General features: G+C 45.0%; 1 protein-coding gene across 6 annotated transcripts in view; it reads left to right on the top strand.

Annotated features, from left to right (window-relative positions):
- LSAMP (limbic system associated membrane protein) overlaps positions 1–27,575 on the top strand; it is an 879,557-nt gene that overhangs the window by 623,540 nt on the left and 228,442 nt on the right. The window lies entirely within an intron of this gene.

Here is a 27,575-nt window from a genome sequence, read left to right as displayed (position 1 = left end):
GCTGATTGAATCGGGCAACGGGGGAGGGGGGAGGCGAAGGATAGAGAGCATTGTCCCAAATCAAAGCACTGGTGCAGTGTGGGGCGTCTGTGAGAAGAAAACACCTACTCACTCGCTTCTGTAGGTGTGATTGTTGCACACACGCAGAGCTGCAAGGACCAGAAGGATAAACCATGCAGGCTCCAGCTAGCATCTAAAAATAACTTGCGTGCACGCCCTGGGCCCTGAGAGGTAAAAGGACAGGCGTGGCTCCTCCGTAAGGGCAGAGGAGCGTCGCCCCCCAACCCCCGCCAGCAGCGGTAGCTGCAAAACCTTTTAAAGAAAACGATAATACACTTAGGGCCAAATGTATCAAAAAGTTTTGCACTCGCAAACGGTGTGAATCGGTAAATTCGGCCGTTTGCGAGTGCAAAACAGTGGTCTGCGATGCATGAAATGCATTCGCAGACCACAAATAAGAAATCGCTAAAATTGCGATTTCTTGCGTTGCGACCTGGAAATTGCAAGTTGCAATTTGCGATTCGCAATTTCCAGGTCGCAAGGCTATGCTGGAAAAAAATCGCAAATTGCGATTTTTCCAAAAACGGCATTTTGCACTTGCAAAATACCATGAAATGCAACCAGGTGGTAACCTGGTGCAAAATGTAAAAATGCAGTAAAACTGCATTTTTAAATTTAACATGTAAAGCACACATGCCCTTTTGGCATGTGTGTACCTTACATGTTTAAAAAAATGATTTTGGGGTGCAGCAGAGGGGGCCTTAGGCCCCCAGCACCCTGGCCTTTTGCATTTCCAAAATTGCGATTTCTGGTTCAGAAATCGCAATTTTAGAAATGCAAAAAATTTGCAGCTATGTGCCAACAGGCCCATAGCTGCAAATGGGGCCGGTATCGCAATTTGCGATTCGGTAATAGCATTTGCGATTTTTAAGAAATCGCTATTACCGAATCGCAAATGTGATACATGGCCCTTTGCGAGTCGGTAATATCGATTTCTTAAAAATCGCAATTACCGAATCGCAATGGGCCGTGATGATACATCTGGCCCTTAGTTTATTGTTTTCTTCTAGAGGGGTGTGGCCACGGGGGGTGGGGGGGACCAGCAATGAGGGGAAGTGCACAGCACTGCCCCTCACTGCGCATATATGTTTAGTCGGACTCTCGGATCAGCCAAACACACATGCGCAAAAGGCTCTCTCCAGCCCAGCAACACAGTTGCTGGGCTGGAGAGAGCAGGCACAGGCTCCCAATCTGTATGGGAGTGCCCCGCAGCCGGCTGATGTAGAGGCGACAGAGGAGTGGCGTGGCCTGCATGCAGGTAAGTTTATTTTTTATTTATTTTATTTAATTAATATTACCCATAGCGACCCCCCCTGCTCCCCTTCCCCCCGCTGCGCGCCTCCCCGCCCCTCTCACACCAACGAGCCGCGACTGTAAGAGGAACGCGCAGCCCTGGTCCCCACTGGGAAGCATTATATAACTAGGGAACAGTTTGAGAGCACTTGCAATACTCAGGTGGGGAATTAACTCTGCTGGGTGGGACTGATAGATGAGGTGCACCTGGGAGAGGCGAGTCATTAGATCACTTCTGGTCTCTATGAGTGGGTCCAATCATGATGTGTGGTGGGTAATGCAAAATAATGGCTCCCCTCTGCACAACGTGAAGAGGGGTGACTGAGTCTTCCATATTCCTAAATTATTCATTGGCCTTGGGTTGAATGGGGCCCTCTGAAGGGTTGAGGGCCCCTGAAAGGTTCGGGCCCCCCAGTGCTGTAGAGGCCTACATTACGCTCCTCATGATGTATCCAGGTGAGTTATTTGACATCCTGGACTAGGTGGAAGAAGCACAGGCTGTGCCTTCCTTTTATTTATTTATTTATTCATGTATTTATTTATTTATTTTTTTCTTTTTTTATTTGATTGTTTGTTTGCATTTCCTGGTTTTGAGCTTGTTAATGTCTTGGCTCCTCGTGTTGCTTTCGCCACCTGAGATGGTGAGTTTCTTAACCTGTTGTGCTCATGCACGGTTTGTTTTTGCCAAGTGATGGAGAAGGTCTTGGAGGTGATGTCCAGCAGAACACACATGCTCACACGCACACTCTCAAATGCGTAGTACCCTCTTAAGTAAACTAGCAAAGCCAGTCAGGTTAGATTTAGTGTCCTAATGCAATCCAGCTCTGTTGATATTTCAAAGAGAGAGGGCTGTCCTCCTAAAGCAGTCCTTCATGCAGGTGGCAGGGCTGTACTATTGAATATTGACACAAACAATATCATGGCACACTAATATCAAGGAGAGAATATCAAGGGATAAAATATCGAAAGGCAAGTGCATATATGGGAGTATAGCAATAACTATTCCTAACTCCACATCTACATACCTTGAAGATGTATGTACTGTGTAGGTACATATATGTGAAGTTAGGTATGTAAAATCTGGATTCATTTACCTGTTGATATTTTAGTTTCGATATTCTGTCCTCGAAATTCAGTGCTATCCATATTGTTGATTCTATCTTCACAGGGCACTCCAGTTGATGGCAAGCACCCAAGTGTAGAGCCAAAGGATACACCCCGAACAGCCAACTGCATTATGTTAGCGTTTAATACTTCAGTAGGTGAGCCAAGACGTGATTGACAACATCCCAAGCCAATAGCAGAAGACACTGGCCAAAGAAAACAAAGCAGTGATTGGTGATTAAAAGGTGCAGTCCCAAAGCCCACACCATATCTGCTGGAAGCAACAGGTGTGTTTGAAACCTTGGCTGTCAAACCCTAGACCTAAAAAGGAAGCACATGGAGGCCTCAGGTAGACAGAAATGACACATGCTACTGCACCATAGTATGTAGAGCCGGTGTAGAAACAGGACTCTACTGGGTAAAGAGTGACTATTTTGACCTCCATCAAGCTAAAGCGATGCATATACCTGGTCCTAGTACGTAGAAAGCACACAAGCACAGACTAGGGAGTCAGTGAAACAGAGGAACAGATCCCTTAATGATTCAGAACGTGTTTTTGGCTAAATGCAAAGTCATTAAACTATAGAAGAGGCAGCTGGAAGAAACAAATTTGCTGGAAGAGGGTGGCGTGGAGACCCCCGGATGTATGATTGTTTTTGCGTCTAATTAGCTGTCAGATTTGTTTAAGCAAAGCATTTCTACCAAAAACCGAAAGTGTCATGAAGAAGATTGTCCTTTGGTAACCAGCTTGCCCGTGTGGCCCTCCAGTGAAGTGTGTAGAGCCCAGAGTAGTGTTGTGTCACGTCTGCAGTGCCACCCTTCTGGCTGTAGAAACCTCAAGCTTCAACAATCCTGGGCTCTTCCTGCTTCATGATGCTGCGTGTTAGGAAACACGGCTGGCTAGTTACCTTTGGAAGGCACTATAGTGGCAAGACAGTTCCTCTTTTGATCCAGGCACCATCCCACTAAGCTGAAGTCCCCAGAAAGCAAGGAACCTTTTTGGAAGAAATTGCGTCTTGGCTGTTATTATATTGTGACTTGCCTTTATGAAATTTTTCTCTGAAACATGTCCATAGCATCTGTATACTTCAGTTCCCCATAGGAAACTAATGTGAAATCACTAAAGAATTAAGAGCACAGTAGTCGTTGACACTGTTATCACCCATGTGGTTACTTTTCTCTGTCTAATAACATACATGTTGAAAATCTTAACATATAACTAGGGATCTAAAACACTTCTAAGCCCTAACAAACAGTCACAGATAAGACATAAATAAGAAGACTGTTCCCCTCTTATTGATACCACCCGCACCCCCAAATCAGCCACCATGGAGCACCAAAAAAGGGAATGAACTAAATCCACTATCATAACTAGTGGAAAACAAGTTTTAATGTACTGAAACATGGTGCTCATTACATATTACAATACATGAATGAATTCTGACCAAGCATACTTCTTCTTTTGTGTTCTCTTTTTCAGGATATGTTTCAAAGTCTAAGGGCCTGATTTAGATATTGGTGGACAAGTTACTCCGTCACGACAGTGAGAGATATCTCGTCTGCCGAAATCTAACTCCCATAGGACATCATGGGATTTGGTTTCAGCCGATGAGATATGCGTCACCGTGGTCACGGAGTAACTCGTCCGCCAATGCTGGACATTAGCGAAAACTTTTGACGAAAATGCCATACTCCATATTTCGAGAGTACACCCATGGATACACTTTATTTTCTGGATATATTTCAAAGAATTAGAAGGTTACTTGGTATGGTACCAGAACATTGCTGCCAGAATATAACCTGACCTAAATATAGCATAATATAATATTGTTTACACAAATAGTGCCCTTTTGTGGATTGTAACTGAACATCTACATGCAGTAGGACAATATTTTTGTAAGCAATTTTTAGGGCACTATATGTCAGATAGTATTTCTGCATTCAATGTTCTGCCATAGAACCGAGTTATTTAGAGTTTAACATATGTTGGAATACTAACGAATTGGCAACATTTCAGGCTTTGCGTCTATAAAATCCGAAGTCTCAATGTAGAAAAGATACATTGTAATTTGCTGTGGCCTGTAGGTATGTTTTAGTTACATATCACACACTTAGACGACCGGCAGCAGAGTTCTGTACATGGGCAAAGGCAAAGACACAGTGAACAAGTAAAGGGGAGGTCAGCTGCCTCATAAGAGTGAATGTGGACGTGGTGTAATGTTCTTTAAGGGGGTGCGTCATCAGCTCTTTCCTCAACTGGAGCAGAGGTGGAACAGTAGTGATTGACGGGGGATGCGTAGATGGAGAAGGTCTGGTGCCTTGGTTTTCCTTTTTTGAACTTCTTCATCTTCACGCTGATGGTGTCCTGGGTACAGGTGTGTCAAGTGCCAAAAGAGATAGAGAGCTTGTCAGCCAGATGGGATGGGGCACCTGGTTTGCAGAATGTAAGGTGATTTACAAGGCCCGCACTAAGACCTTTTGCAGTTTGGAAGGAGGATGAGGCATGGAAGTGTTTGTCCCTATGAATGGTTATGACTTTTGTCAATGCTTTGTGAGGGGAACAGCAGCCCACACCATTGATACCATATTTAATCCTCATGTGGTTTTGTATTGGATTTGCGAAGAGATAGGTGTCCACGACTGCCAGCTTCCACCTTATGAACATGAGCTTAGACTTCAGAGAATCATAGGTAGGTCGAGGGTCATCCCCAGTCATTCCTGTAGGACATCACACTACATCTTGAGTTCTATGATGTAGTCACAGTCCAAGATGTCCCATGGCAGTACAATGGGTTTTCTGGCAACCTTCATGAAGTTCTCTGGACATTTTGCAACTTTTGCGTAGGGCAAAAATCAGGAACTGTGCAGGTGGGTAAAAACTTTATAAACTCGCCCATATTCTTTCCCCAAAGAAAATTCCTAGTTTGTGCGGGTGAAGTTCCCAGCGTACTGATAAATAGTCCCAAATAAAAATCTGTTTTTGTTCATTCCTCTCTTTCTCTCACTTGCTCTCTTTCCTAATCTCTTACCCCTTCCGTTCCTTAAAAACAAGGGGCCAGATGTTTCAAAGGGTTTTTCCCATTCTGTGTTAATAGGAAAATGTGTTCGTACATAATGGCCCAAGATCTCTCTCCTCTCTTGATTGCAGAATATTTTCTTTCGCTCTCCCTCACTGACTCTCTCTGCTCCCCACTTTAATTCTATTTTTGAGTTTATTACTTATTTCTCTCTTTTGCTCTGATACTTTTTTCTCACTCTCTCCCTGAAAACCTCTCAGTCCTTTCTCTGAGTCTCTCTCGCGTTATATTAGCTAATGTTCACTGCTCTTTCTACCCCAATCTTCTATCTCTGGCTGCCAGAGCAGGCAGAAACAAGTTTACTAAAGGTCCGAGAGTGCAGGAACACATTACAAATGATCCCCTGCAATCTCCCTCGTACCCTGGTGAATGAGGCAGCCTCATTATGAACCTTCCAGTGTGAATATTGTCACTGTGCTGTCAGATCTGCAGCTGTAATTTATTACCGCTACTGGTGCGATATCAGCCACTGCTTCAAGATGGCCGAGCGAGGTCTGTTGCCATGGAGATGGCATCACCAGGACAAGGGATTTCACAAGTGGAGCGTGGGCATCTGCTTTCATCCAGATACACAGAAAACCGGTTGGGTCCATAGCGTCTCAGCATCCAGAGCTTCTGAAAATAATCCATCAGTGCAATCTTCGACTGGGGCATTGTCTGTCCTGGACTGTGAATGCCCATTTTGTGTACAGTACTTCAGGTCAACTCTTCCCTCCTGTTCCTAAGCAGCCCTGATTTGGGCAGACAAGGGAGTTGAGTGATGCTGATATAATTGCCCAGGATCACACAGTTCAGTCAAGTGGAGAACAAATTAGCTACTGAACCACATTTACTACCTGTAGTGATGTTCACAAGTCTAGTTCGTCGAATCACTGATTGCACCTAAGAGTAAGGACACTCCCCCGGGCTTTGCAGACACATAAGTTGTGTTATTTGTTGCACTTTGTACTACCTTAAGATCGCCCCGGTAGACTGAGGGGTGAGGAGACAATTGTTGTGCACCAGGGATTGATGCAACAATTGTGTAGGCCCACCTCAATGGCCTCGAGTTGGGGAGGGATGAATTAATACACGGACACATAGAGTTGATGCGTAAATCTCCCTAAAGGCTCCAAACCGCCCAGGCCTTTTATTCACTCCGAGTCCCGACGTCAGGGCTCTACCATTCCAACCTTGTAGCCAGGGGTTACCGCTATTGCAGTCATAGCGGCGTTTGCCACACCCCTGAGGCATTGGTACTGCCCGCTCTAAACATAACATTCCTCCTCAACTCAAAATAGAAACATAACATTTTTCTTGACAACTATGAATAAGAACATTATTCCGACTGCTACTATTTCACCTGAAATATAGTTCTACTATTAACACTCATAGTCTTTAAGTTTCAAGGGTGCATGTATACGAGGTCTCAAATTGTATTGGGCCCCACCTCTTGGCAGGGTACCATCCGGCACCACGGCTTCAGGTAGCTTGTCGGACTCTCCTACGCCACCCTCGTGGCTCAACTCACCAGTTCCCACTGTTCCCGTACCTTCGCGATCCTCTGGTCTGCAGCGAGGACCCACTGGGGGACAGATCTCTCCATGCGAGCCAGGCATCACAATTGTCTCCTGCTCTTCACAGGTATCCTCAGTCATGCCCACTACCTTAGGTCCCTCTTCAGCACAGTGATACTGCTTGAACCATGAAATGTTCCGAGTAACGATCTCCTCGTTTCTCTTGACAGTCACGAGATTCCCTTTCACTCTGATAACTGCCCATGGGTGGGGCTCAAACGGAGTCTTGAACTTCCCTCCAGGATGTCGATTCTTTATCAGCACCAGGTCTCCGACTCGCATGTCCTTCACACGAGCCCGCCTTTTCTTTGACATCCGGTCGTTCTTCTCTTGTCTGTTCCTTAGCTTCCTTTCCACTTGATCATGGATCCTAGTTGGAACCCAGACCTGAGGGATGGTGTCTCTCACGTCTCTTCTCATACAAACGGCGCTAGGTGCCATTCCAGTCGTACTGTGTGGCGTCAAACGGTATTCTCTTAGAAATTCAAAGATTGCGCAGTCTAGGTTTCTTCCTTGGGCTACTGCTATTCGTATTACTTTATTGAGAGTTTGCATAAATCCTTCTGCTTCCCCATTGGCCTGCGGCCATCGAAGAGTGATTTTTCGGTGATGGATGGAGTGCGAATCCAGATATCGGGAAAAATCATGGCTTGAAAACGGGGGACCATTATCCGTCCTTAATTCTTGCATGACTCCGTGGGTGGCCATTATCTTCTCCAGGCACGGTATTACCTTTTCTTTGGTCGTAGCTTCCAGTAACTCTACCTCAGGATATTTGGAAAAATCATCAATGACCACCATCATGTGCCGGCCATCCGGTAGACTACCTAAGTCTGCACTTGCCCTCTGCCACGGAGTGGATGGAATTGGTTCTGTAATGATAGGGGAGGGAGGATCCGCAGGCCCCACCATTTGGCATACATGACACCGCTGTATTGTTTGTTCCACTCGAGAGTCCATATCCGGAAACCACACTGTGCTTCGTAGTCTGGCTTTTGTCTTCACCATTCCTTGATGAGCAGCGTGCGCCAGGTCAACTGTTCGTTGTCGCAAACTCTCCGGAATTACAAGGCGACTGCCTCGCAACAGACAGTCTTTGGAGGATACTGCCAACTTGTGTCGAACACGGAATAGCGCCTGCAGTGCCATACTTGCATCAGCTGTCCGAAGTGCCAGATTTTGTTTCAAACTATGCCACTTCCCGTCTTGAACACATGACATGGCTACTTGCAAAACTTCGTCCTTTTGGGTAGCTTCCTAGATCTCTCTCACCGACATCGGGAGTGGTCTCGATCTCTCCACCACTAGCCGCACGTACTCCTCGATGTCCTCTATTTCGTCTCTTTCCTTTTCTGAGACAGGCCGGGAATGGCATGATAAGTAATCAGCCGGAATCTGGGTGCCTGGCCGATATACCATCGAAAATTGATATCCTTGCAGTTGTAGGATCCATTTCTCTATTCTTGGGGGAGGCTATGATGTTGTCTTGTTGAATAATGGTATAAGAGGTTTGTGGTCTGTGTAAACTAGGAATGGATGACCGTAGAGATATAAGTGATAGTGATGACATCCCCAATTTACTGCTAGCGCTTCTTTTTCAATGTGGGAATATCTTTGTTCCGTCATGATCAACGCTCTACTGGCATATGCCACCGGTGCCCACTCGCCATCCTTCCCTCGTTGTGACAACACAGCCCCCAGACCCACTGGGCTTGCGTCTACGGACATCTCCATTTCTCTTTCGGGGTCAAAGTATACTAGTGTGGTCTCTGAGGAGAGTGCTTGTTTTGTTGCCTGAAATGCTGCCTCCTGTGTCTGACTCCATTCCCAGGGAGTGTTGGCCTTCGTGAGTTCTCTCAGCGGGGCTGTGAGTGATGTGAGATTTGGGATGAATCTCCAGCAGTAAGTTACCATTCCCAGGAAACTTCGAACACCAGTGACTGATGAAGGGGCGGGCGCCGACTGTTTGTCTGCCACTTTTTCTGGGTCAGGTCGAACACCCCGTTCTGAAAAGTGGTACCCAAAGAATGCAATGTCCTGTCTTAAAAACTCACACTTTTCTCTGTGTAGAGTTAATCCATTCACGCGTATTCGTTGGAAGACAGCCCTGAGTCTTTTTAAATGTGTCTCTATCGTGGGGGCATGTACCAGAATGTCATCACTTACATTGATCACCCCTACTAGCCCAGCTAGTACTCCTCGTATTGTGTCTTGGAACACTTCTGCCGCACTAGCAATCCTGAAGCTCAGTCGTTTGTATCGCCTCAGCCCTACATGGGTGGAGAATGTTGTTATTGCTCTTGATTCCGGGGCTAGCATTAGTTGATGATATCCTGCCCGCAAGACCATTTTTGAGAACTATTTCGAACCACTGACCTCGGCTACAATGTCATCCACTGTGGGTGTGAGGTGGCGTTCTCTCCTGATGGCCACATTGGGGAAGCGCGTGTCCACGCATATTCGCACCTCTCCGGGCTGTTTTTTTTTTTTTTTTAACCACAATGGGTGACACCCACGGTGTGGGCCCTTCCACCTTTTCGATAATGTCAGCTTCCTCTAACTTCCGTAATTCGGCCTCCACCTGTGGCCTGAGGTGAAACGCTATCCGTCTGTGTTTAAGGGCCACTGGCTCTATGGACTTGTCGATGTGCAGTCTCACTTGACGGTCTTTCAGACAGCCAATCCCTCTGAACAGACTTGTATATTCTTCCTGCAGGGTGTCTAGTGTCCCTAGGTGTATGCTGAACGCAAATGTCACCAGCTTTAGCTCTTCCGCTGTGTGGCAGCTGAGTAGCATTCCTGTCCCTATTTTGGCAATGTATACTTTAGCTTGCACCGTGGCCTCTTCGTGATTGATGTCTGTCGTAAACACTCCTGCCAAGGGGAGTGGCGTGGTTGACCCAAATGCAAATACCTGCAATGATGTGTAGCGAAGTGTGGGAGGTTGTTGCAGTTGATTAAATACTGATTGAGCTAGAATGTTTATTGAGGCTCTCGTGTCTATCAACGCAGTTACTTGGTGGCCTGCTACTTTTACTTTGCATTTGGGGATCTTTTTCCCTGCCCGACTGCCTGGTCCTGTGGCATGTATTACATACACTGTCCCATCCGGTTCATCATCATTGTCCATGTCCGGAATTAAGTCCGGTTGTTGGATGGCTTTCGCAGTATGACTCACTCTCTGTCTCTCTGTCTTGGGCCTAGCTGTGGAACGACATACTTTCGCAAAGTGATTTAATTTTTGACAGTTCGTGCATTGTTTCCCTAGGGCAGGGCATTTGCCTTGGTCTGGGAAAACCCCTCCGCACATATAGCATTGTCAGTGATTGGTTGCTGACTTTGACTTGTCCTTTTTGTTTGTTGTGGCCACTGAGCTGATGGCATTTACCGGCTCTGTTTTGATGGCCTGCGTAAGTGCTGACTGCATGTGTGCCGCTCTCACTTTGGATAGTTCTTTTGACCTGCCCATTGTTAGCATGTCCGCCATCGCTATCCCCAGGATTTGTAGAATGTGCTCCCTCAGTTTTGTAGAGTGCCATCCTTGGATAAATTGAGCTCTTATTTCGTCCTCAGGATCTTGTAGTGTACATGTGCTGGCCAGTTCCCTTAGTCTTGCATATTAAGCATCCACCGATTCCTCGGGTTGTTGTCTGGCCTGTCTGAGAAGGAAATGTTCGTAATCTGGGTTCGCCATTGGTTCAAAATATGCCGTAATTGCCCTTTTTAGAGTTTGGTAATTGAATGGAGGTCCCTCTTCTGTTACTGTTTTGCTGATCCTGTGTATCATTTCTCCCCCCATATGTAGGAGCATCGGTCTCTGTCTCTGTCTCTCTGGGTCTAGCGCCATTGCTGCAAAGTAGTTCTCTAGGCGCTCCACCCATGATTTCCACTTCGCTGCTTGAGCTGATGGAGGCCCTTCCATTACAAAAGGTTCTAATGCTGGGAATGTGGCCATGATGCTGTATTTCTTGTTTATTAGTTCCTTGTACCTTTTTTTTTTCTTTAGGGATCTGCTGGTTGCCAGGGCTATGTTATATGCTGTGCTGTTGGTGATTTATTTATTTTTTTATCCACACACAGTGGCCTCTGTGACTATGGTGTGTTACACAGTGGCCTCTGTGACTATGGTGTGTTTACAGATAACGTGGCAAAGTCTTCCTTGCATGAGTCCCCTGGGCTTCCTTTTATTGCCGGCCACACCCCTCTGTATTCATTGTCTCGAGCGCGTCGTGCTCGTGTTGCCGGTAGCTTCGTCTCTGTTTTTTTTTTTTTCCCCCGAAGTGCAGTCTCCTCCAGTCAGCCCGATGGAGCCGCTGCCGCCGTGTGGTCAGGTCTGCGAGGTGCTCTACGGGCCGCACCCTCGCGCGCGCCTATTCGCTCCTCGGCGGCAATCACGCGCTCATGAAACACACCCTCACCGTGTTTGTTGTTATAGCGGCGCCGCGTCCGCAGCTCTGCTTTTCCATTCAGAGGCACGGAGAGTATGTCGCGGGTTCTCCGGCCTCCTCGCCAGTTTGTTGTGCACCAGGGATTGATGCAACAATTGTGTAGGCCCACCTCAATGGCCTCGAGTCGGGGAGGGATGAATTAATACACGGACACAGAGAGTTGATGCGTAAATCTCCCCAAAGACGCCAAACCGCCCAGGCCTTTTATTCACTCCGAGTCCCGACGTCAGGACTCTACCATTCCAACCTTGTAACCAGGGGTTACCGCTATTGCAGTCATAGCGGCGTTTGCCACACCCCTGAGGCATTGGTACTGCCAGCTCTAAACATAACAACAATCACACAGGAACTAATGATGGCTCAATAGGTTTATGCACCTGTTTCAGAAAACTGTGGGTAGCCAATAGGTCACAGATTCAAATCCCAGCAGGGCTGATTTAGCCTTTCATCCCCTTCATCCCATCATGGTGTGTGGAAACAAATGTTGCTATTACACAAAACTAATGCAGGGAATGTGATATGCAAATATCAGGATGATGTATTTGCACAGTGACTCCTTGGGGGTCGAGAGTTCAGCCATTGGTCTTATGCATTCCACTCACTGGTTCCACTGAAACACCAGAGAAACCTCCTATGCTGATTGGGTAACCTGCAAGGTTAAATAGGAGGTCAGACTCAAGATGGATGCTCACGTTTTGTATTTCACAAACTGGTCATAGGGCTGTTCTTACGACCCAGAGACATTCAAAAGGTACAACACTGACGTCTGTGTCAACAAGCACAAATACCTCCATTTTAGAATGTGAATGATGCAGACTGTATTGTATTGCATTGTTTTGCAGCATTTATATAGCGCTTGCTACCTCTATGTGAGACAGTGAAGCGCTTGCCTACATGGCGGTCTGACGTTTATTGTCTTTGTTGAGTGATTCTTCCTGGCAAATGTTCCTATGTCGTACGTAATGACCACCGAACTGTGGTTATTCTGCTTTGGGGTGCAGCGCTTTGAAGTGCAGTGAATGAGAAGGTGTCAGAGATAGAAGTGCAGTGTATGGTTTTCAGTAAGATGGCAGCTTTGAGCATCTCTGCAGGTCCCTTATGGTGTTTCTTATGATCATAGTCCACTTGGCTGGTTTGCTGCACTGAGTTGTCCAACCTGAAGTTTTATGTATAGTTTTGGTTCTGAGTTGGCACAGCTGGAGAGAGAAAAAAAATTATAATTTTCTTTCACACAGAAGCAGATGGGGTTTAAGGCCAGCCCACATGGCCTACCAAATTACGTGACATTTTGGAAATTGTTCAGGTATGACATTTTGTATAATTTCTTGCTACAAAGGACTAGTTTGAACGGAAAGTGTCTTCCTAGAGCCAGGGTTGAGTCAGAGACGAAACAAAAGTTGAGCCCCGCCCCTTGCAAAGTGCCTGGAGGGGCACCCCTTCTACTTGGACCCAGTCAAGGGCATGCTGCCTGTGCACGCTGTACTGTGCTGATGGCCCCTCCTGGAGCTCAGGCTCCGGCACCGCGGGGACCTTTGTTACACTACTGGTTTGAGCAGAAAATGTATCATGAAATACATTCTCTACTGGGACCAGCCCTGCTAGAGGCATCTCAAATGAATTCTGAACAGGCACAATGTACCGTATTACTGATATAGGTGCTACGTTCCCCGGGGCAGTCTCTAATTCGCATCTGCCTTGGGGGCTGTGCATTAATGAAAGGTGGAACAGCTGTTTAATGCTATGGTCTGCCTTTCATAGTGCAGGGGGCGCCAGCATGCTCTTCAATAGAGGGACAGAGATCCCCCTACAGGAATGTTCAGTGACTGAATTAATGTGACGGAAAGAGACAGAGTGAGTGAATGTCTGCTGGGGGGAGTTCCTTTGGACCTGTTCTCCACACTTGAAGGGATTGGCGTAGGAGGGGCACGCTGAACGTGTGTCACCGCTTTGTGGAGCACAATCAGTGCACTACCTGCCAGCTCAAAATACTACCATAATACGGTGCAGGGGCAAAGTTCTTCCCTGGTTTGCATGGGGCAACACCCCTCCACAAATGAGGGAATGCCCCTTTAGGATACCACCAGCACTATATGTGCACCAGTGCTAGCTGTAATACAGAAGGGACAACACGAGTATCTTCAACCCCTTCTGTAATACCAGAGTGCCCTGGGGTGAGGAAAGTGGGTGTAAATGTCTTTTGTACACCGGGCACCAGGGTCAGACTGGTGTACAGGGCAATCTGGCACTGCCCATTGGGCTGGTCTGCTAAGCTTGTGTGTGAGCCGGCTTTTAGGTCTAGTGGGCCTCTGTACACTGTTGATTACCCTGATATTACCACAATCATTGCCTGCAGCTAACATAAACGCATGCAGTCAACCTTGCCTTGCAAAACACTATACAGCTTGCCTTTACAAAGTTCAAATTTGCAAAAGTGGGTCTCTTTTTTTTTAGATCTCTGCTTCTCTTATGGGGACCATTTCTATTTCGCTGCCTGACCCTAAGTTCTGTCCCAGTCCAACCCTGCTGAGCGTTTTATGTAATAGTAGCCCAGGAGGTCTTCCTAGAGTTCAGTTTTCACTCAAGATGTCCCCAATTGGATTTTTTGTAGTTTATTCACGATTTCACATTATTTTCTGGTGTGTTTTTGAAAAATATTAACTAAATGAAGAAACATCGTTTAACTTGTGCAATTTCCATTTTAAACTGCTTTCTAGAAGTATTTACATCTAGGAGTTACTGAAATAGAAAGCTGGGAGCCTTATGGTTAATCCACAGCAGACATGTAGCTCAGAGTATCATGGCTAACACACCCCTTATTTTGTGGTGTTGCTAAACTGCTTATAGGGAAATACAGAAAGGCCCTATGCCCATGTGCAGTAAAAATTGTCTGAATAGTTCGTCAAGGCTCTAATTCTGTTTGTTCCCATCAACTGCATTTGAAAATGTGGTCATCTTGCAGACCCTGACCTTGAGAGGAGTGTAAATCAAATGCTAAAAGCTGAGCTCTTTCCTAAATGTACCTCACCATTGAATGGTCTGAGCACTTTAGAATTGGAGAGGCATAGGAAGTGAGGTGCAGAGCTGCCTCTGCAGCCTACGATATCCTTCAGCAGTATGGGGCAGATTTATACTCTGTTTGGCCGAATTTGCATCATTTTTTAATGCAAATTTGGTGCAAACCTAACTTCATATTTATATTTTGACATTAGACACTTCTAACGTCAAAATATAGTATTTTCCACCATTTTTTGGATGTGTGCACCTACTTTGCGTCAATGAGAGGCAAAGTAGGTGGTCCCATCTAAGGAATGGAGCTATCCCCATAGCTTTGCACCATTATTTAATGCCTGGGTCAGACCAGACGTTAAGGGACCCGTGGACCCATTTCCATGGTTAAGCACCATGGAATGGGTCCACAGGTTCCCTCCCCAAGCCCCAGGAACACCCCCACCCACACCAGATGGACACCGTAGGATGGGGGACCCCATCCCAGGTAAGTAGGGTAAGTATTGGCAAGTATTTTTTAACTTTTTTTTAAACTGCCATCGAGGGCCCCAACTTGGGGCCCCCTGCATGGCACAGGGTGCAATGGCCATGCTCAGGGACACTTGTCCCCTGTGCTGGCCATTGGGAAGGTGGGCATAACTCCTATCTTTCTGAAGACAGGAGTCATGTTTTCGGTGGTTGTGAGCCAGGAAATGGCGTTAGTCTGGTTAGAGGCATTTTTTTTTTGCTTCTAACCAGGCTAGCGTAATTTTTTTTACTCACAACCCCCTCCTTCCCTACTGGCACCCCCACCCAGCTACTGTCTTTTTTGAAGACGCTAGCACAAGTTTAGCGCCGGCTTGAGCCATTCCTTTAATCTGGTGCCCGGTTGGCGCTGTGGAATAGTGCGAGTTGGCGCTATACTTTTTGCAGTGAAACTGCGTTTGCTCAGTTTTTTCAGCAAAAGTATAAATCAGGCCCTACATTTGTTAAAAGGAGGAGTCAAGCTGTTGACTGTGGAGGTAGGAGACTAGATTTAAAAGTCTGACTTCCTCACCTCATCAAACTGTGATATCCGTGGAAACACATTTTATTTCCATGTGCCTGACTCCTCTTAGCTGTGGAGAACATGGGGATATGACCACCAGTATTAACTATCGCAAATGGTAACAAAGTCAATAGTTTTACCTTTGAATACTGCATTAAATGGCATAGCGTAGACATAGGCCTGCAGTATTAGTGGTCAGTGGAAGACGTGACAATCATTCCACCTTGTAAAATTTGATATCACAGGGATTGGAATTTAGCAGGTGCATGAATTATTTACTATTGTAATTTTTTCCCTTTAAAATTGAATTTAAGGTGCAGATGTGGTGCTTTGTTCTCCAAAATCCTAGAGAACTGATATTTAACAGCCATTTTACTTAGCAAAATTCAGCTGTTCAGGTTCAGCATTTTATCATCACCTGACGTCTCTTGATGCTGCCTCGTGCCCGATAATTTCTCCCCATTCTCTCTCACGTAGCTCCTACTCACCCCATCTGGATATTTTACTGCTCCACTTCCCTTGCCCTCCTGGCCAATCAGAACCTGGTACCTGGCAAAAGTGATAGACCCAGAGGAGGCAGTTTCTCGCTGTGAAATAGCTGCCTCCAGGCCCTAAATGCGGGTCAAGGTGTTCAGCATCTACTGACGGGTCACTCCGAGTTGAACCTTGCGGGATGCAAGGATTAGCTGTACTACGGTTTCCTCGTGTCGAGAGCAGGCATTTGTTGTTTATTTTGTGTAAATTTCACTTAATTTAGTTCGTGTTGATGCTTTCAAACAACTATAATTTTGCAACATGGAAGCCTTCAGCTCACCCCAAGGAACGCATGTATGTGATTAACAAAGTGCAAACCTAGCTACAAAGCACCAGAGCACTGCACGGGATCCACGTCTGCAGTACATGTGGATGGGGACACTGGACACAAAGGGTGGATGAGGGCCCAGAGAGGGATTAGGGGATTATCTCCTAAACACAGCTGGCTGGAGGGAATGTAGAGGGAGGCATTGAGGATGGAACTGGAGAGGCGGGGCTGATGGGGAAGGGCTGCTCCCCTGAAAGTATCAGAGTGGGGGAGGGGCCAAATGCCAAGAGTTGCTAATGGAAAGATGAGTCTTCAGCTCTCGCTAGAAGTAGGGAACGGGCGTGGCCTGATGGATTTGAAGTGGGATGGTGTCCTAACTGGACGTCTAGCACAGGATCACTTGGCATATGAATGACATTCTTCATCACTTGGCATATGAATGACATTCTTTCTTAAAGAAGGCTGATATCAGGGACGATTATTTATTCTCCAGAGGACACAAAAGGAGTAGAGCATAGAAAATGCTCTGGTATGTGGCAAAAGTGCTAAACCAGAGGAGGAGGCAGTTTCTCGCTGTGAAATAGCTGCCTCCAGGCCGGAAATGCGGGTTAAGGTGTTCAGCATCGACTGACGGGTCACTCCGCGTTTAACCTTGCGGGATGCACGCATTAGCTGTAATACCGTTTCCTCGTGTCGAGAACAGGCATTTGTTGTTTATTTTGTGTAAATTCCACTTAATTTAGTTTGTTTTGATGCTTTCAAACAATTATCTTTTTGCAACAATGAGGATTCTTTTTGCAAATAAAAAGGCACTGGGGACGGAAGATTGCTCTGAAAGATGTAACTTGTTACCATGGTGAAGGAAGTGCAGTGATATGCAAAGCATAATGCTTGGTTCATACCAGCACCAAGACCATGAAAAAAGCAGGTGCTTTAAAAGAAAGCTAGTGCAGTAGTGAAACACCATTTCAGAAGCATGAACCTCTCTCACTCAACCTAATACAAGGCAAGCGATTCCACATTCAGCAGCTGGGTCCCTTAATAGGTCCCCTAAAGGATTTTGCCAACAGACACAGCAGGCATCATTTATAAAGCCAAACATTAGGATGGACAAATGTATTCACATATTTTAAATTTCTGAGCCAGGTACTTGCATGGTGTGGTCGGTTTGGAACTGGGGCTGGTGGGAGGCAGCCCACTGCACAAGCTCATGTATAGACTCATGTTATCTGATGCAGAAGTGTTCCCTCTCTGTCCGGACAGCTCCTGCTCTGTGATGCTGAGATATGCCCTCTCTGTACACTGTGTCCTGGGCTGAGCTCCACTGAGCCATGCCCAGGCCACAGGCCTTGGCTGCTTTTTTTCCTCTATCAGTGCTGAAGGCACAGGGGCTCTGGACGGCGCAGATAAAGGACAGAGGACTGGAGGTATAGAATTAACTGCATACAGGTGAGCAGGTGGGTCCTTTGTGCATCCACAACGAGGCACCACTTACTGGCCGAAGAAACAACTGCAGATGTCAAGGAAGTTTCTACACCAGGCAGAAGACAGTAGAACCACACCATGTCGAAGAAAGGCAAGCGATAAACACAAACAAGTATTTGAATTGCAATGGGTCTCGTGTTTGGTCGAGTTAAAGCTATTAGCATTGTAAATTCCTAACTGGACTGGACTGAAAATGTAAAGTAAAACAATTGACATAAGCAAGTCAATTCAAAGCGCCACGGCTGCCATGAGCATGAGCGCGAAGGAGAGACACTAAAGGAAAAGGAAGTTCGCTCGCAGTGAAACATATCGGCAAACATGCAATTATCCATGTAACAGGTTGGTCCTCAAGGTGGTAACAAAACCGCCCCAAGGAGGGACAAACGTGAAGCATTTACTAATGTCATCAAAGGATTTTTGAAAGGCAAGCCCACGAACAAGTGAAAGTGATGGGCGTGAGGTGGGCATGGTTAAAAGCCTGCATAGATATCAACACGTCGGAAAAGCAGCGCTTGTGCGCTGCTGTGCTCAACCTAAAAAGGGGAACCAACAGTTTAGGCAACAAACAGACACAGGCATGAAAAATAAGAATGTAGTAGGAATGTAGTACTCTGCCCCCATGCAGGGGTGCATGGCCAGGTTTGTAGTAAGGGTGCCATAACGCTTGCAAGGCAAATGTGCTGCCAGCCCTAGGGCTGGGTAGAGGGGGTGATGCCACTTATGATAGCTCCACTCCTGGACGGCCTGCATGGTGGGAAAAGTGGCTGAGCAGGGAGCTGTGTGAATTTTCGAAGAGTGCGGGGACTGGCAGAGGGTTCTTGGCCAGCGAGTTGTGTAGGAGGCCTGAGACTATCATGTAAATTACAAAAGAATACAATAAAAAGAGAGACGGTATCACAGAGGTGCCCCATGTGAAGATAAAACAGAAGCAAAAGAAGAACAAACGTTGGCAAACCCAATATGTTTCACCTTTCAAAGGTGTCTGCTGAACATTTGGCTTTACCAATGATTGTTGCTAATTCAGAAGAGCATTAACAAAAAACATACAAAATAATCTGGACCTACCATGATCACATATGCATGTATAATCACACGTATGCGCATATATTTTATGGTGCAGTGTCCATTTTTACTTTTGGCCCCAAAGTAATTTTGTATTTGAATGAATGTGTGATTTCATTATTTTTTTTTTTTTTTACATTTTCTATTCCAAGATGGTGGGAAACCACCTATCAGTGGTAAATATAAATAAATAAAAGTTGCACAAAAGCAGAAGTGGCCCAATAGTAATGTTAAACTGCTCATAAAATGTTTAAATAAAAGTTGAAATTAAAAAATAAAACAGTACCTGCAGAGGAGCAATGGAGGAGTAGGAAGAGCAAATAAAGCACCACGGACGAGCAGCAACTATGAGCAGGGAGTAGCAGGAGAGCAATGGCCGGGGAGTTTATGTACCAAAAAACGAGCCGAGCAGGGAAATGTGGAGAAACAAGGGATGGGTTGGGGGCAAGAGAGCAAAATGGAGGACTCCAGGGGGCGCAGAGGGTGCAGGAGGAGAAGTACGAAGGGTGGGAGGGAGAAAGCAAGAAAAATCATGCACTCACCTGTTGTGCTGAAAGCACCAAAATAAAAGAAAAAAGTAATTCCGTGGATGTAAGCAGTGGAAGGATACTACTACTCATCCACTCAAAAGGATGGTGAGGATGCTATGATCCAGAGGAGAGACAAACTCTAAGCCAAATCATGAGCATATGGTCTCAGACTCAGCATACCATGAGCTGAGGTAGCTTAAACAAAGGCACTTTATACTCCAAGTTTTTCTAGTCCTATGCACCATGGTAGTGACTGCTTGCAGTGTTTCACATTTGACAAGTAAGGGCCTGCTTGTAGAGTAAAGTAATCATAGAAATCGTTCGGAGTGACCTCCGGCAGAGGGTGTTAGAGTTCCAATAAAAAGCAACAAACTTTTCTGCAAATATGAGGGATGACCACTCCTGGGGTTGATAGTAAATCTCAGGGAAACTTTAAAATACGCAGGCCCAATTCTTGTAATTTTGGGAATTTCACATTATGCTTGTTGCACAAATTTCCTGAAATTATGCCATTATGGTACTATGTGTTATTACGTGCCGTGCACAGTAACAATTTGTGCTAAAAATGTACTGCAAACTCATGGGAACAACAGAACATGAGTGACTATTGTTCACGGTGCTTTTGTTTAAATGCGTCTTCATTCCGAAATTTGACGCAAGGATGCATTTTGTGCTAAAATATAGCATTAACTGACAGATTTCCATTTTCCATAATTAATGAAAATCACATATAATTTTTCTTCAGTTTCATGTAATTACTCGAAAGCAAATTACACAAATTTCACACATTGTCATTGGACAGCAAATGTTCCATCATTAATGGTACCAAAGATTCTTGCACCCTGAATATTATATTGCTTAGGGCACTCAGTGCCTTCCGTAGGCACTAGGAAAGGAAGTGCCCTTCTCCACATGATTACTCCTGGCGCAGATGCTGGTCATTACCCTGTCCATTTGAGGAGAGTCCCTGATCAATGATGTGGTCCACACAGGCTTTTTCCAATTAGGAACTTTCAGAAATATGTCCATCTACCTCGCCCTTGAGAGTGGGTAATAATGATTAAAACTGTCTAGGTAAATGTGTTTCAGAACGGTGGCTCTGTGATCTGCCCTGGGGAATCACTACAGAACAAGGCAATAGATCCGGTGAGAGTTTGACTGGATTACCCTGTTATGACTTCTGTTTCAGCCACACTCTTCTTCAAGCTTCTACCTCTGCATCACTTTCATATTGCAAAAGACTAAGGCCCATATTTATAATTTCTTAGCGCCGCACTTGTGTCATTTTTTGACGCAAAAGCAGCGCAAACTTACAAAGTACAATTGTATTTTGTACGTTTGCGCCGATTTTGTGTCAAAAAACGACGTAAATGCGGCGCTAAAAAAGTATAAATACGGGCCTAGGTATTTGAAATGAGAAGAAAGAACAATTCTATGAATACTTGTCATCAGCACCTAGAGACTGTGACTTCCACCAATAGAAGCCTTCGGCTAACTCCAAGAAATGCCTGTGGGGATTAACAAAGTGCACACCTAGCTACAAAGTGACAGAGCACTGCCCAGGATCCATGTCCGCAGTACATGTGGCTGGGGGCACTGGACACAAAGGGTGGATGAGGGCCTAGGGAGGGATTATCTCCTAAACCCAGTTGGCTGGAGGGAATATAGAAGGAGTCACGGAGGGTGGAACTGGAGAGGCGGGGCTGATGGGGAAGGGATGCTCCTCTTAAAGTATCAGAGTGGGGGAGGGGCAAAATGCCAAGAGTTGCTAATGGAAAGATGAGTCTTCAGCTCTCGCTGGAAGTGGAGAAGGGGCGTGGCCTGATGGATTTGAAATGGGATGGTGTCCTAACTGGACGTCTAGCACAGGATCACTTGGCATGAATGACATTCTTTCTTAAAGAAGGCTGATCTCGGGGACGATCATTCATTCTCCACAGAACACAAAAGCATTAAAAGATTTTAAAAAATCTGTTAGGGTAACAAATCATAGTTGAAGGTACATTACCAATGACTACAGATATAGAGTAGATGATAATAGCATGAAACTGCATTTAAGGTGTGTACAAATACATGACTATGGAAAAATATGTTTAGGTAATCAGTCACTGAGGGCCAGATGTAATAAAAATGCATTTGGTAAAAGTGGTTGCTATTTGTGCACAGAATGTTACTGAATGCTTTTGTACTTTGTGAACTGACCCATTTTCTAATAGGTTAGTTCCCAAAATACAGAATCACAATTCAACGTACCTCATTAATATGCATGAGGTAGGTTGCAAATTACAACCCACTGTAATTGGCTACAATCACAAGGATAATGGTTTGCTCAGGTCAGCAGACCAACATGTCTCTTCTTGTTTTTCAGTAAAGCACTTTTTTAATGCAGCCCATTTTTCTCGAAGGAAAACGGGATGTGTTTTAAAAATGGTGAGCGTGTTGCTGCCAATGTTTAAAAGTTTACTTACTTGAACACTATTGAAGGCTGAGCTTTTAATCTTTTTATCTTGTGTGATTGCTGTGTTTCTAAACCATTGTATTCTGTGAGGGACCCTTCTTATTGTATATTATTGTTGTTCTGAATCGAATTTTTAAACTGTTTGTGTCCTTTTTCCAGAAATGAGTGTTCACTGTTGCCTCACTTCCGACTAACTTTTTGGACTGACTCGTTTTTTGAGCGGTCTAGATGTCCGGAGTCTCTCTGTTGTTATGAGACCCGGCGCCATAAATGCAAGGGCGGAAGCAAGCCCGTCAGTGCCCTTTCGCGCCCATACGGGGCCAGGGGCCAGAAACTCTGCCCAATCTATCAAAGTGGGCCCCCTATCCCTGACGAATTTAAGGACACTCGAAGGCAAAGGCTGCAGCCATTTGATGGCTCCTGGTTGCATCTCCAGCTGCTCATGTGGGCTTTACAGCTGGGAACTACATGCATCCTTAAACCTGCAGGAAGCAAGACCCATTTTGATAGGCCTCCCATCCCAGTGAAATTGATGGAGAATGAGACAGGCACTAACATTAAAAACCTTCGCTATGCTTTAATAAATGCCCGCTCTCTTCCCAAACACAAATTAGAAATCAGAGAGATGATCGATATTTTCAACATTGCTTGCCTCTTTTTAACAGAAACTTGGGGAAACCCCGAATCTGAACCTGACTTCATAGAAGTGACGCCCACAGGATACTCCTATTTCAGGGTAGACAGAACTACCAGAAGAGGAGGTGGACTGGCGATCATCTGTAGAACCATTTTCACATGTATGTGGAAGAATGTTTCTTCCGCATCATGTGAAGCTATGGATTTTAAAATTCTTTATAATAATGTAGTACTTCTGGAAGGCCTTTTTAATTTACCGCCCTCCTGGTCCCTGTTCCGGCTTTGTTCAAACCTGGGCTGACCTGATTGAGCCTTTGGTTATGACTTCCAAGGCTATTATCTTGGGGGACTTCAACATTCACTTCAATGAAACCAATAACTCAACTGTCATGGATTTTTTAAATCTTATGTCGACTTTTGACTGGACTCTCAAGGTCGTCTCAGCTACTCATAAAGTCGTACACCTATTAGATGGGGTCTTCGCCCGTACGAAAGTTCAACTGGAGCTAACTAATATCCCACAAAGGTGGACTGACCACAATCTTTTGATCTTCCTGGTCACTGCTGGCCCTCTCTCTCAAGTACCTGCAGCCAAAGAAGGATGGAATAGGGCTAACAAGATGTCTTTGCCCTTATTAGAGAGCTTCAACTCAGGGATTGAAATTGCTATGAAGCAACTAGCCCCCCCTAAACATTTTGTGAATCGCAAAATTAACAAACCAAGTCAACTGTGGTATACCAAGGAGCTTAAACTTCTCCAGAGGAAATACCATCAGCGGGAATGGCATTGGAAGCATAACCTGTCCCCTGTGGAAAAAGATAAAGTGAAGATAGCACTTAAAACATATACAATTGCATGCTTCAAAGCCAAATCAGATTTTTATACTTCTAAAATCAAGGAAGCTTCTAATGTACCCAGAGAGCTGGTCAAGGCTCTATCCTCTTCCCCTACTACACCTGAATTGGAAGTTTCCCAAACTTTCTGTGATAAAGTTGCCACACACTTTAAAAACAAAATTCTAAATATTTATTCGAACTTTATCCCTCCTGGGGAGATTAAGAACCAGTCTATCTTGACGGATGTAGACCAGGCCACTATGTCTGATGTAGAACCAAACACCAGCAACATGATTCTATCCCATTTTTCATTTCCCTCACAAAATTGCATCCAAAAGCTAATTGTTGAGATTAAGGGCCTGATTCTAACTTTGGAGGACGGTGTTAAACCGTCCCAAAAGTGGCGGATATACCACCTACCGTATTACGAGTTCCATAGGATATAATGGACTCGTAATACGGTAGGTGGTATATCCGCCACTTTTGGGACGGTTTAACACCGTCCTCCAAAGTTAGAATCAGGCCCTAAGTCAGGTTCCCCTCTAGACCTGTGTCCCCCGTCCATCTTTCAACTAGCCCCTGAAATTTTCGCTCGTGCAATAGCCCCCATTCTTCAGGAGGTCTTATCATCAGGAAGTTATCCTGTCTCCTGGAAGGAAACAACGGTCACCCCTTTGAAGAAAAAGGCAAACGGTGACCACCTGGACTTAAGCAATTTGCGCTCCATTGCTCTCCTCCCCTTTTTTGCTAAAATCTGTGAAAAGCACATTAATAAGGAGTTAATGGCTTTTCTAACGGCAAAGGGTGTATTAGACCCTTCGCAACATGGTTTTAGAAAATTTCACAGCACCGAATCTGCTCTCATTACATCTTCGGATTCTATACAAAGGATGGTGGATGGTGGACAAGGGGCTATTTTGATTTTACTAGATCTATCAGCGGCGTTTTGACACCATCTCACCCCAAATTTTATTAACTCGCCTATATCAGGTGGGCATCAGAGACCGAGCACTGACGCTGCTGGAGTCATTTCTGACTGATAGATGGACTTCAGTCAGCTACGGTGACTTTAGATCTGCGGCCTATCTTCTACCTTGTGGGGTTCCTCAGGGCTCCTCTTTGAGTCCTACCTTGTTTAATATTTATATGGCACCCCTGCCAACCTAGTACAGCCGTTCGGATTTATGCCGACGTCCTATGCAGATGATACTCAGCTTATTATACCAGTGGACGAGAACTGGGAGGAGGCGGCTGATCGCTGCCACAACTGTTGCTAGCTATTAACAATTGAATGGGAACCAATTGGTTAAAATTAAATGGGGCAAAAACTGATATCCTATGCTTCGGATCTGGGATTGAGCGATGGAATTCTCGTTGGTGTCCCGATGAGTGTGGCTCTCTCTTTGTTCCCACCACCACCAGCAGAAATTTAGGGATCATCTTTGATGACCACTTATCCTTTAAAGCCCAAGTCAACCATACTGTTTCGACATGTCTATGGATTTTAAAAATGTTAAGAAAATGTTTCCCCTATTTACAACAGGAGTGGAAAGTTACTGTCACACTAGCTTTGATCACGTCCAGGCTTGACTATTGTAATGCCCTCCTTTCTTACTTAGACAGTGTCTCCATGAAAAAACTTCAACTGATTCATAATATGGCGGCAAGATCCATTTAAAATCTTCCGCGCTCTGCCTCAGCTACAGGCAGTCTCAATCAAATCAAATCAAATCAAATCATTAACATTTATAAAGCGCGCTACTCACCCGTGCGGGTCTCAAAGCGCTATCAACTGCACTGGCTCCCAGTAGCTCAACGGGTGACCTTTAAAATACTATGCTTGACTCATAAAGCCGTACACGGTATTGGCCCTCATTACTTGGTCACTTACCTTCACTGGTACAGACCTAGGCGTCATTTAAGGTCCCTTGAAGCTTTCCTGATTCAGGTTCCGTGTACCCACAAAGTCAAGTGGGGGGACAAAGCCTTCACTGCAGCTGCAGCTAGACATTGGAATGCTCTCCCCATCCATATCAGGAAGGGATCTAATTATTTGAGCTTCCGTAAACTGATTAAAACTCGACTTTTCCAGCGCCAATTTCTGACCCGTTTTCCTGGCCTCTTTTTTCTTCATGGCGGCACCCTGTTTCTGTTTTCTTCCTCTCACCTTTGATTAGCGCTTCGATGCTCGTTTGAGCCGGAAAGCGCTCTACAAGTCCACTTACATACATACATACAAAAACATTAAAGATTATACAAACATTTTTATTAGTAAGAATGGTCCCTTGGATTCCCATGGACCACTTCCAACTCCTAAAAATGCCCTCCTAAACATTCACAAAGAACAAAGAGATGGGGTCCACATTGAGAATGGTTTACTACCTCCTTTGGTGCAAAACATTCCATAAGGAGCTGGTATTTGGAAGGAATGCCCTTCACATGCCCCTGGAAACCTTTCCCCAATCGTTAAATGGGTTTAGTACATTGAAAAAGGGTTTTAGCTTCTGATCAGAGGGTTTGTGAAGGCTAAAACCCTTTGTGCATGAGAAAATGCAATTGGGGTACAAGGAAGTGAAATCTTTCACAAATAGATTATGTATAGAAAAGAGCAGGGCTTCTCATCCATATGGGAGTTAAATTAGTCATAGTGGGCCTGGTGCTACATAATAACACAATGAATATTTGTTTTCGGTTCTGGTGTGTATACAGATCCAATGGGACACTAGGAAACCTGCAGTTATTGAGCTGTACGTCAATGAAAGTGTGCTAGCTGATATTCCATGTACATTTTTCTGAGATCTATGCTACTTCTGAGATCTAGGTATCATTTTAGCAAATCCACCGGGAGACTTTCACACAAACTGCATGGAAACACAGGATTGAAGAATGGTAGATGTAGTGCTCACGCTCAACAAGCATTGGCAAAGCCAACTGCCGCAAGAGCTGCTCTGTTCATTAGTTGAATATATTTTCCTGTGATGGGTGCAGAGCTAAATACTGGTTTAAAGTAGGTTTGAGACCCAAATTGGGAATGTAAGCAACTGCTACAATAATGGTAGTAGGGTGTAGGAGGGAAGAGAGAAAAACAGAGGGAGAGTGCAGCAGAATGTGTGTTGCTGAAGGTGTTCATTGACTATTGTATCACTGATATTGGACAGTGCGGCGCTGTGTAATGTCTCCCATTGTACTGAAAGTATAACCATCTTTGTACAGCAGAATAATTCCATCAATGTACCAAAGCACAAAGACCAGTTGTCCATGAACATAAGGTGATCCACGGCAACAAATGCACAAATGTATTAATACATCCAACTGTGTCACTGTGCTGCTGCTTAACCTCAGGCAGTCCCCCTCGCTGGCTTAGTTCAGGAAGGACCTCAAGACCTGGCTCTTTGACTGATCTGCGTCCCCCCACCAGCGCCTTGAGACCCCCTGGGTGATATCTGATTGATTGATTGAATAGATTTTAATTATTGCAAAAATCACACCCATGGTTGTGTAACAGAACATGCCATTGTGCAAGGGACTAGCTAGAAGAAAAAAAAAACTCCTTTGAACCATGTGCCCCTCATGAATGAGAAAAGCTTGCAATCCCGGCCCCTTCAAAGATGGTCCACTAAAATTGTAGCCTGATTCTTCCTTTCTCCCCCTTTTCCTCTTCATCTTTCTTTCCTTCTTTTCATTTTCCTTTCCTTGCTTCTTTTTGAACTCTAATTCAAGTTGCTTATTTTTTTGTTGCACTTTTACTCTTTTTCCTTTCTTAAACCTTTGGCACCCGTTGACTCACACCACTTGACTGCGCATAATATATTTTTTCTTGCAGTGTTATTTATTAGCTTCTGTTTATGTCCTGTGACTTGTGAGCCACATATGAATGTTAGGAAAGGTCATTAGGAACAATTCAATCTGCTCACTGGCATCCCCGATGAAGCTGGTGTGGTGAGTGCATGTGATGAAGCATGACACCCAATGGGTGAGTGAGGGCTTTCATCCTTAAACTTAGTCCCCACCCTGCGTACTCTCTATTCACTGTGTATTATAGGGTGCTTTGCTTAGGTTTTCCCTTGGTGTGCTATAAAATGTGAAATTGTGCCATGAAATAGCACTTTAAGTGCAACCATGTTTGTTAAGTCTGGCCTAATCCAAGACCTTTTGAGTTTACTAAAATGTTTAATAGAAGCTTTCAGCCAGATT

The sequence above is a fragment of the Pleurodeles waltl genome, chromosome 8, assembly GCF_031143425.1.
Source record: "Pleurodeles waltl isolate 20211129_DDA chromosome 8, aPleWal1.hap1.20221129, whole genome shotgun sequence".
In the NCBI taxonomy this organism is placed as follows: Eukaryota; Metazoa; Chordata; class Amphibia; order Caudata; family Salamandridae; genus Pleurodeles; species Pleurodeles waltl.
This window is presented reverse-complemented; position numbering and strand designations above follow the sequence as displayed.